We start from the raw sequence: 9449 nt of genomic DNA, 5'->3' as shown, positions 1-9449 counted from the left end.
GATTGTGGGAAACATTTCAAGCGGCCCTGGGTATGTCGCTTAACCTGAGTACTGCATTCCATCCTCAGACCGACGGACAGACTGAAAGAACGATCCATACTCTTGAGGACATGCTCCGAGCGTGTGTTATAGACTTCAGGGTTGGTTGGAACAAATACCTACCGTTAGTCAAATTCTCGTACAACAACAGCTATCATGCCAGCATACAAATGGCACCATTCGAGGCTTCATATGGAAGAAGATGTCGATCGCCTATTGTATGGCACGAGATTGGTCATTCGCAATTAACCGGTCCCGAGTTACTACAAGAAACGACTGACAAAATCCTCCAGATTCGCGACAACTTGGCAAAGGCCAGGGATAGACAGAAAAGTTATGCCGATAGAAGACGCAAGCCCCTTGAATTTGACGTTGGCGACTACGTACTCCTAAATGTATCACCTTGGAAGGGTGTGGTCAGATTCGGCAAGAAAGGGAAACTAGCGCCTCGATATGTTGGACCTTTTAAGATTCTGGAAAGGATCGGAAAAGTCGCCTACAAACTCGAACTACAGGAGGAACTCAGTAACGTCCACCCGACTTTCCATTAGTCGAACCTCCGAAAATGCCTAGCTGACCATGATTTGATTGTACCTCTCGACGATCTTCAGGTCAACGAAACGCTACACTTCGTGGAAAAGCCTGTCGAAATCATGGATCTCCAAACCAAGCAACTCAGGTGGTAATCATGTATTGCGAACCGTCTCGGACGGTCAACCCGCAGTCATTGGTATCGATAGGTCCATGTCGATAATTAACATGCTTCGTTTTCCTCTGTGTACGTGTTGGTTATGCATAAACTATTCGAACTCTATATGTTATTACCAAACTTGTATGCTCACCTTTACATTATATGTATTGACTTTATTTTAACGTATGTGACAGGTGTTTAAGATGTTTGCTTGCTAGGAAAGCGAGGCTAGAATAAAGCTCTAGAGGCCCCCAACAAATAGTTGTCTGTCACGAAAAAGCAACTAGAGCATAGTTGTCTTTAGATCTTTTCAGGCTGGGTCTTTAGGAGCATTTGAACATTATTTATTGTCTTAATTGAATCTGAGTTGTCGGAACAGAATATTTGACTAGTTGTTATCTGTAATAATTTGTTTGTTATTTGGGACAAGGTATGGGACGTGTTATTTAAACTGAATAGTGATAATAATTGTTATGGAAACTTCTGGACAATCTGTTTCGCTCAGTGCCATGCCCCGATGATTCCGCCACCGGTTGGGGTGTGACAAACATACTCTGGGTGCAAGACAAGATGAGTTTGGTGATGGATATGACGACGAATTTGGGGAATATGATGAAGAAGGATACATATATAGGGGGTGATGGAGATCAAGGGGAGTATACCTATGTTCAAGGTCAAAACCAAAGAATGCCAAATGCTGGTAGGATTCCTCAACAACAAATCATAACTCAACAATTGCCACCACAAGGTCCACCGGTGCAAAGGCAAGTGCAACAACCTCAAGTGGGGCCTAGATTTCAACTGCCACTTCTACAACAATTTGGGCCTCCACGAATGCAAGTGCAAAGACCAATGGGTCCTATACGCCCACGAGCTCGGTTGGGTGTACCAAGAAGACATCTTCGAGAAGATGCGAGAAGCATAGAAGCACATTTTAGACCGGTGATCACTCACAATCCATCACCAGTAGTCTTCCCTCAAAATGCTCAAGGGAGGACATTTGAAGTTTGAACGAATTCGTAACAAAGTTTGCCAAAGTATAAAGGTTTAGCAACAGAGGAGCCTTATTTTCATTTGGAGGCTTACGATTCGATTTGTAATACTATTGGGGGTCAAGGGTTTTCGGCCGATGAAGTGAAGTTGGTATTGTTCCAATTTTCGTTAGAAGATAAAGCAAAAAAGTGGTTTTACACCTTACCTTCGGCATCTATTTATACATGGGGAGAAATGCAACAAATTTTCTTGTATGAGTTCTTTACCGCTCAAAAGACGAATGATGCTAGAAAAAAGTTTGAGAAGTTTTCAACAACAAACAAGTGAAATGTTCCATGAAGCATTTGAGAGGTTTAACATGATGATAAAGAATTGCCCTCATCATGGGATAAAGCTATGGGAATTGATGAATGCATTCCATGAGGGTTATGTTCCAAAGATGCGTGTGACTTATTGTCTATCACGAATGGCACTTTTGGCACAAACTACGAGCAAGATGTTTGTTTGTTTTTGGAGAAAATGACGGTTACATCAAAAAGAAAAGCTCAAGCATCAAGGAGAGCACGACCGGTCATTACCCGAACTCAAGTGCACGCGGTAGACGATGGTAATGTTCAAACTTCTAATCAAATTTATGATGTGTGTGCGCTTTGTAATGAGTTAGGACATGCGGCTGAAAATTGCCAAGGAATGGAAGGGCAATATGAAGAGGTGAATGCATTGCAAGGACAAGGTAGGGGTGGTAGAAATTACAACATGAATTCCAACACTTACCACCCCGGTTTGAGAAACCACCCAAATTTTAGATATGGAAATCCCTCAAATCAAGCCAACCCGAATTTTCAAGGAAGTCAGGGTAACTTTGCTCCATGCCAACCGATCAATAATCAAAGTGGGTTCTCGGGTCAAAGTTCTTCAGGTGGAAATGAAGTTATGGAGATGCTCAAGGCAATGCAACTAGAGATGCAGTGAAGAAATCAAATGGACGATGTTCGCATGCAAAAAGATGAAATCCGGGACAAAGCTATCCAACTGTTGACCACTCAAATGGGTCAACTTGCAAGTGACGTGGCATTATTAAAGAAAGCAAAAGGTCAATCACCAAGTGACACGGTGATAAATCCCAAGAACACAAAAAGCATTAACATCAATGTGGTAAGCACCGTTCCAAATACTAAATTTAATGAAACATTGCTAACTTCTTCGTATCAAGTGAATACAGGTTTGGAAAAAGATGCCGAAGTCGAGAATGATAAAGAGTATGGAGCGCCAATCGTGCCTATCCGAGTGGGGAAACTAAAAATTCCTCATGCATTATTGGATTATGGGGCGAGCATGAGTGTGTTACCAGGTGATCTATATGACATGTATGATTTTGGTCCGCTTCAGGATGTAGACACCATGGTGAGTTTGGCGGATGAAAGTTGGAGGCGTCCACGGGGAATTGTTAAGAATGTTATGATTCGGTTGGGAGAATTCGAATATCTAGTGGATTTTCTTGTTCTAGATTATGCCTTTACCAATTTGGCATCACAACAAAGAGTAATTTTAGGTCGACCGTTTCTCTATACGGCAAATGCTCAAATCGATTATAGAAAAGGAATCATTTCCATGACCGAAAAGAACCGTAATTTCTCATTTGATGTTCAGACTAAAATGATTAGTTACGATTTTGTTGAGGCGAAGGACAGCGGGGTTAGTGAAAAGGTGTTTCAAAGAATAAGAATAAATCACCCACCGGATCGTGAAGAAAAACATATGGGTTCAATCAAGAGTGTATTTAATTACCCACCGATTCGAAATGAAACAGATGCATTTTGCTCAATGGCACGAGGAAGTGATGCAGATGGCAGGAACCGCTTCTTTGAGCTACCATAAATGGGGTTGGCACGGTCTGGCTGAAGACCCGAAAACTTAGCGCTGCTCGGGAGGAAACCCGGGGTTTTATATTGATCTTGTTGTTTTTATCTTTCTATGTTTCAGGGCTATGGCGACATTCAAGTGTGGGGAAGAGATGCGGATATTTATGTGAAGGTGGTGATAGGAAGTCAGATTATCTACAACATCTGTTGTGTCAAACTTCACCAGGTCAATGTACTCTTTCCTTAGTCTTGTTTTGTTTTTTAGCTTTGAAATATTGGCAGTTAGTTTGTTTGCTTTTAGATTAAAAAAATAAATAATTAATTAAATAAATAAAAAGAAAAAAAAGTTTGGTGTGTTTGGAGCGATCTTTCCCTTCAAATCCATACATTAGGGACAATGTATCCCAAGTGTGGGGATGAGGGGAAATTTTGAAAAAAAATATAAAAATTTTGAAATCAAGCTAAAAATAGTCCAAAATTGAACACTTAAGTACCAAACCGCATGACACACCGGCAACCCATATTCCTTTTTTTTTTCTTGGTGAGAGTTTGAGCCACTTATTTGAATTGTTAGAAATATTTTTTTATGAGAGTGGCAATGAGTGGGGGTGCATTAGAACTTGTGCTTGAATTCAGTTTGAGGCTTTAGCTTGATATGTATGTGAAAAGGATAAGAGCATTTAGGTAGCCTCGTCAAGGTGTGTGCGAGTGTGGGAATTGGGGGTTGGACCTCATAAATTATCTATATGAGCATGGTAGTGAGAGGGGCGGGGGTTTGGACTTTAGTAGCCCATTTGAGCTTTGAGTCGATCTTTTGTTAATCCGTGCTTACTTTCTCTTAAAAATTAACCCGTATTTGACCCGGTTTATTAGTATAATCATCTTGTTCTAGTATTCTTGTTTGTTATGTTTGTTAAATCGAAAGAAAAAAAAGATATGAAAATGAAATGAAAAAAAAAAAGAGAAAAAGCAATGAAAAAAAGAGAAAAAGAGATTGATGTATTGTATATAGATGTTATGTTTAGATAGAAATAAAAGACCGGGTCGAATCATTAGCTACTACATATATTTCTATTTCCTACCCGTATGCCTAGCCGTGTTACAACCTTTAAGTCCCTTTGATTCGTATGCATGTTTAACAAATTCTTTAGACGAAGGACCGATTTGAGTACAAGCATATCATTGTTCAATTACCCGTTTGCCTTGAGTGTGATCTAGCGTATCTTTGCTAGTTATTACTTGCCACCGAGAAGAGAGTTATTGTGAAGGGTGTGTTATGTGCGGGTTTAAAAAAAAGTTAGTAAATGAGGATAATTGTTGCTTGGTTTGTACTTGATCGCTTGCATAAATTGTGTTTTGTTGAACGGGTTGCTTGGGACAAGCAACGGTTAAGTGTGGGGATGTGACGGGTAGTACGTAGGACGACCCTTAATGGTTATAAAGTATAATTTAATCCCACATTTGTCCATGTATTTATCTTGAATTAGATAACTATGGTTGCTTGTGTTTAAGGTACACTTGGGGCTTAAAAGTGTTGAAATGAAGCTTCGAATAGGCACAACGGGATTGGAGATTAAAAGACGGAAAATAAATGAAAAAAATCAATTATTGGAATTGAAGAAAGAAGAAGATAACATGATAGAGGACGAAATTATGAGAACGTAGGCGAAAACAGTGAAGAAAACGGAGTTGAAACGAAAAAGTTATGCTGAAAACAAATTTTTAGGTTGAAGCCTACCGTAAGTACGGCAAGGGCCGTAGCTTACGGCGCCGACTGACAAAAATTGTAACATTTGTGCCTGTAATCATTGTGAACAGTTCAATTATCAATAAAATAATGTTATTTGATCCCAATGTTTGTTTTGTTGTGCATTACATTTTTCGTGTTTTGACTTTTGCTCAAATTCAAACTCTACATCGCTTTCTGGAGAATTATACGCAAACTGGTGCGTAAACATACTCAGTTTAATGCGACAAATACTCCGGAACATCAACATATACTCAACATACCTTAAATAACCCTTACATAACTTAGAAATAAGTTTTGAAGGCTTTGGTATGGCAAAAACAAGTTAATTCGCTTACAGGGACTAAACTTGACAAACTGCGAAAGTATGCCAATTTGAACTGTAACGAACATTCCAGAACATGTCCATAAGTTAAACATACCATAAATATCCTTTACATAGCTTAGAAATAGGCTTTGAGGGGTTTGGTATGCTAAAACAAACTTTTGGATCATTCAGGGGCTGAAAGTGTCAAAAAGTGCACAAGTTTGCACTTTTGCGCATAACTTACGTTATGAATACATCCGGACATCCAAAAATTTATGTAAGCATCCTTATATTATGCCTTAGTGTATGGCATGAGAAAAATCCGTTCGTCGCGCAATTTGGATCGTCTTTCGCGCTTATGCGCATTCCGTCGTAATTAACCGAACATCGCGACCGTACGGCCAAACAAACCGACATCCGACATATTTTTTAGCACATTTTCAGTTCCCTATACTTTAACATCATTTTAGCGCTTTGAAATGAGGTTAACGGGGCTTAAACGTGCCAAAAACGCATCAAATACCAAGTTTTGGTGCTGCAGGGACCAAAATGGTAAATCTGCCAAACTAGGGGCTTACGGACCGTAAGCCAAAGCCCATACAGTCCGTAAGGGTCCCCAGTATAGCAGAACCCACATTTAATGCTGATTGGCTCTTCAAATCGCGAAAGGTCCAATTGCCTTTTCACCCAATAAAAGGCCAAGGGCCATATTCAGTGAATCTAGCAATTTAACACATGTACGCACAAGATCGTGGCACGATATTCGATAAAACGATCCTAACGGTTTCACTTTTCCTATAAATACCCCCCCCCATTTTTGCTCAAAACCCACACAATCTGATCTTAAGGCTCTAAGTTGGAACCATTGTTTCATACCTGAGCTATTTTGATCTAGATTAGCATTCGGGGACCCTCCGTAAGTATTCTTTCGTTCTTTTATTCGCTTTTCGAGTCCAAAAGTCGACGTTTTGTTGACTTTCTGCATTGACCAGCTTATGGTCGATGCGTAGTTCGTTAGAACTTCATAACGTGAGCGTGATCACGATGGTTATGGTCCGTAGTGACTATACCTACTGATCACCACGTTATCTAGGCTCAGTGACGAGTCGTAGTTTCGGCCAAAATGCGCATTCTTGCGTATTTTGTAACCAAGCTACTCGTGAGCATCAAAGCCGTTTGTTTTGATGCCAAACCTGGTTTCTAAACTTAGTTAAGCATGTTCTAACATGCTTAGCTCGTCACGTTTAGTATAGTGCTTATATAGGGTCGTAAGGTAAGCGATCTAAACCATCGCTTATACTTTCGAACCCGACCCATTTGGTCGATCTTTAGGATCCGACCAAACATATTAGGTGACCATAGCTATAACCTTCCGAGGTTATACATTGTGGTCGCAATGTTAGGCGTTCCGAACGCGTTCTACGCGAACGACGCGTTAGGGTAGCATAAGCTACCTAAACGGGTCGTGATGGGCCGTAAGCACTTAGGTTAGGTTTCATTTTAGTACGTAGACTTTGTTAAACCATATTACACGAGTCTCCATACTCGTTTGGTTTACGAACCCGCGTACTATCCGATCCTTCCGATTTTGGTCCGGTATATTGATATAGCTACCTATTAGGTGCCGTTTGATATTCCGTGATCTCTAGCATTATCTAGTTATTATACAAGAACTCAAAGCAATCTTAGGTGAGTACATTGAACCCCTCTTTTACTATTTTCCAAACTGTTTTGGGGTGAAACACATGTGCCTATCTGCTACATTCATGCTTTTCCATGTTTTCACATCATATGCCTGCTATGTTGTTAGTACATTATAGTACACGATTTCATTACATTTTTATGCTATGTATGCCCATTGTGTGCGTACTTAGCACATTGATTTACATGAACATTTCTGTTGCATATGTTTACTCAGCATATGGACACATTGATTTACATGAACATTTCTGTTGCATATGTTTACTCAGCATATGGACACATTGATTTACATGAACATTTCTGTTGCATATGTTTACTCAGCATATGGACACATTGATTTACATGAACATTTCTGTTGCATATGTTTACTCAGCATATGGACAGATTGATTTACATAAACATTTCTGCTTCGTATGTTTACTTAGCATACTTAGTACAATTGTTTACATCACATGCCTTCATTTTGTTATGACATTTGGTTTGTTTAACATGGGACAATACATTCATTAACATTAGCTACGCCGTTCGTTAGTAGGTAGTGGTACCATAGGAATTGACAACTCCCATTTCTGAAATCCTGGGTTTGATAGGATTGGAAGGAATGACCGAATTCGATATACACAACGTAGATAAACCTTTAATTTGTTTTAGGGTTTATCGCCACAGTCTCAAGGCTTGGATGTATGCATAGTTTACAATACCGCATAAATGTTAATATCAATAAAGCATGCATTTTTCCACAGAACATAACGTTGATTTAAACCACGTTTTACTTCAACGACTTGTTTTGTGCATTTTACATATGGTTTAAGTTGATATATTTCGCTTACCATACATGATACATTTTGGGATACACATTACATGATTTACATTGAACATAAACACGTTGACATTGACATACACATTTGGTGGTTTACATTGAACATAAACATTTGACATGGTTTACACAATAACACTTGACATTTGGTTTATACATGAACAATTTACATGGTGGATTGGTTTGGGTAAATGGTTTGAGTAACGTGGAGTATGTAATATGATGCAAACATGGTGGATACGCCGCTGGTACTTCCTATATATAAATGTTTGTATAATATTACATATCTTAGCGTTATCTAAATCATTCCAGTTTAGACATATAACAATTTATACAAATAACATACTTTTCATAAAACATTGTCTTACGAAACAACTTATTCAACTCATTTTACTTGGTTACTCGTTTAACCTTGCACTTATCTATACATATCATCTGATGTTATCGTTTTTCAAATGGTTTACAAAGCAAGACAAAGTACAAGGTTCATGACTGACTGTTATTAAACATTCTTTAAACTCAAGTCATGAATCCCATTTTCACAAAACCTATGTATCTCACAGGCATTTTTATGCTGACGTACCTACTTTCACATGTGTTTTCAGGAGCTGTACCTTAAGATGTTGATCACGATACTAGGGCGGACCTGTGCCTTAGTGACTAAGAATGAAGATAGACTAGTATAATTATGTTCTGAACTCTGTGCTTTCTGTTTTAAGACAATGTAACATCCGTGTTGATAAATAAAATGTAACTTAAATTTCCATGGTTGTATAACAATAAATTCTGTCCACAACACTCCGCGGCGTTTCCGTCACGGTTGCATGTTATACGCGGCCGGGGTGTGACAGAAGAGTTGGTATCAGAGCCATTGGTTATAGGGAATTAGGTTATTAGTAATGCTTTGACCTAGACTGTAACTTTAGGACCCTAACACAAGTTATCTTGTGTTTAGATTTTAAAACATGCACATCACCTATCCTTAGGTGATAACCACAACGAGAACTTCGGTTCCGAATCCGCTTTGAAAATTAATCATCTGTTCTAAGATGATTGATTACTAAGTTTTGAACCCTCTGTTGTAAGGTTTTGAACCCTCTGTTATATGGTTTTGAAGCTCTTTGGATTCCAAAAGCCTCGTCAAGGTTTTGGGTTAATAGTGTGAACACGTGCGAACTGGAAGAGCGAATGCCTGTACCCTGGGTTTTCTGTCTAAGGCTAGAGTGTTCGTACAAATCCACATAATCGGACCAGTCACTCTTACCTGGGAACTCTTAGGGTGAGTGTTCACT

At 39.2% G+C, this 9449-nt stretch overlaps 1 non-coding gene across 1 annotated transcript; it reads right to left on the bottom strand.

Annotated features, from left to right (window-relative positions):
* Positions 1-2006: 2006 nt before the first annotated feature.
* Positions 2007-2113, bottom strand: LOC118485226. Its single transcript, XR_004875531.1, has one exon. It is a non-coding gene; the product is annotated as a small nucleolar RNA R71 (small nucleolar RNA).
* Between the last annotated feature and the right edge of the window lie 7336 nt (positions 2114-9449).

This window comes from Helianthus annuus, chromosome 12 (assembly GCF_002127325.2).
Source record: "Helianthus annuus cultivar XRQ/B chromosome 12, HanXRQr2.0-SUNRISE, whole genome shotgun sequence".
Classification (NCBI taxonomy): domain Eukaryota; kingdom Viridiplantae; phylum Streptophyta; class Magnoliopsida; order Asterales; family Asteraceae; genus Helianthus; species Helianthus annuus.
Note: the sequence above shows the minus strand (reverse complement) of the source record. Positions and strands in the feature narration are given on the sequence as shown.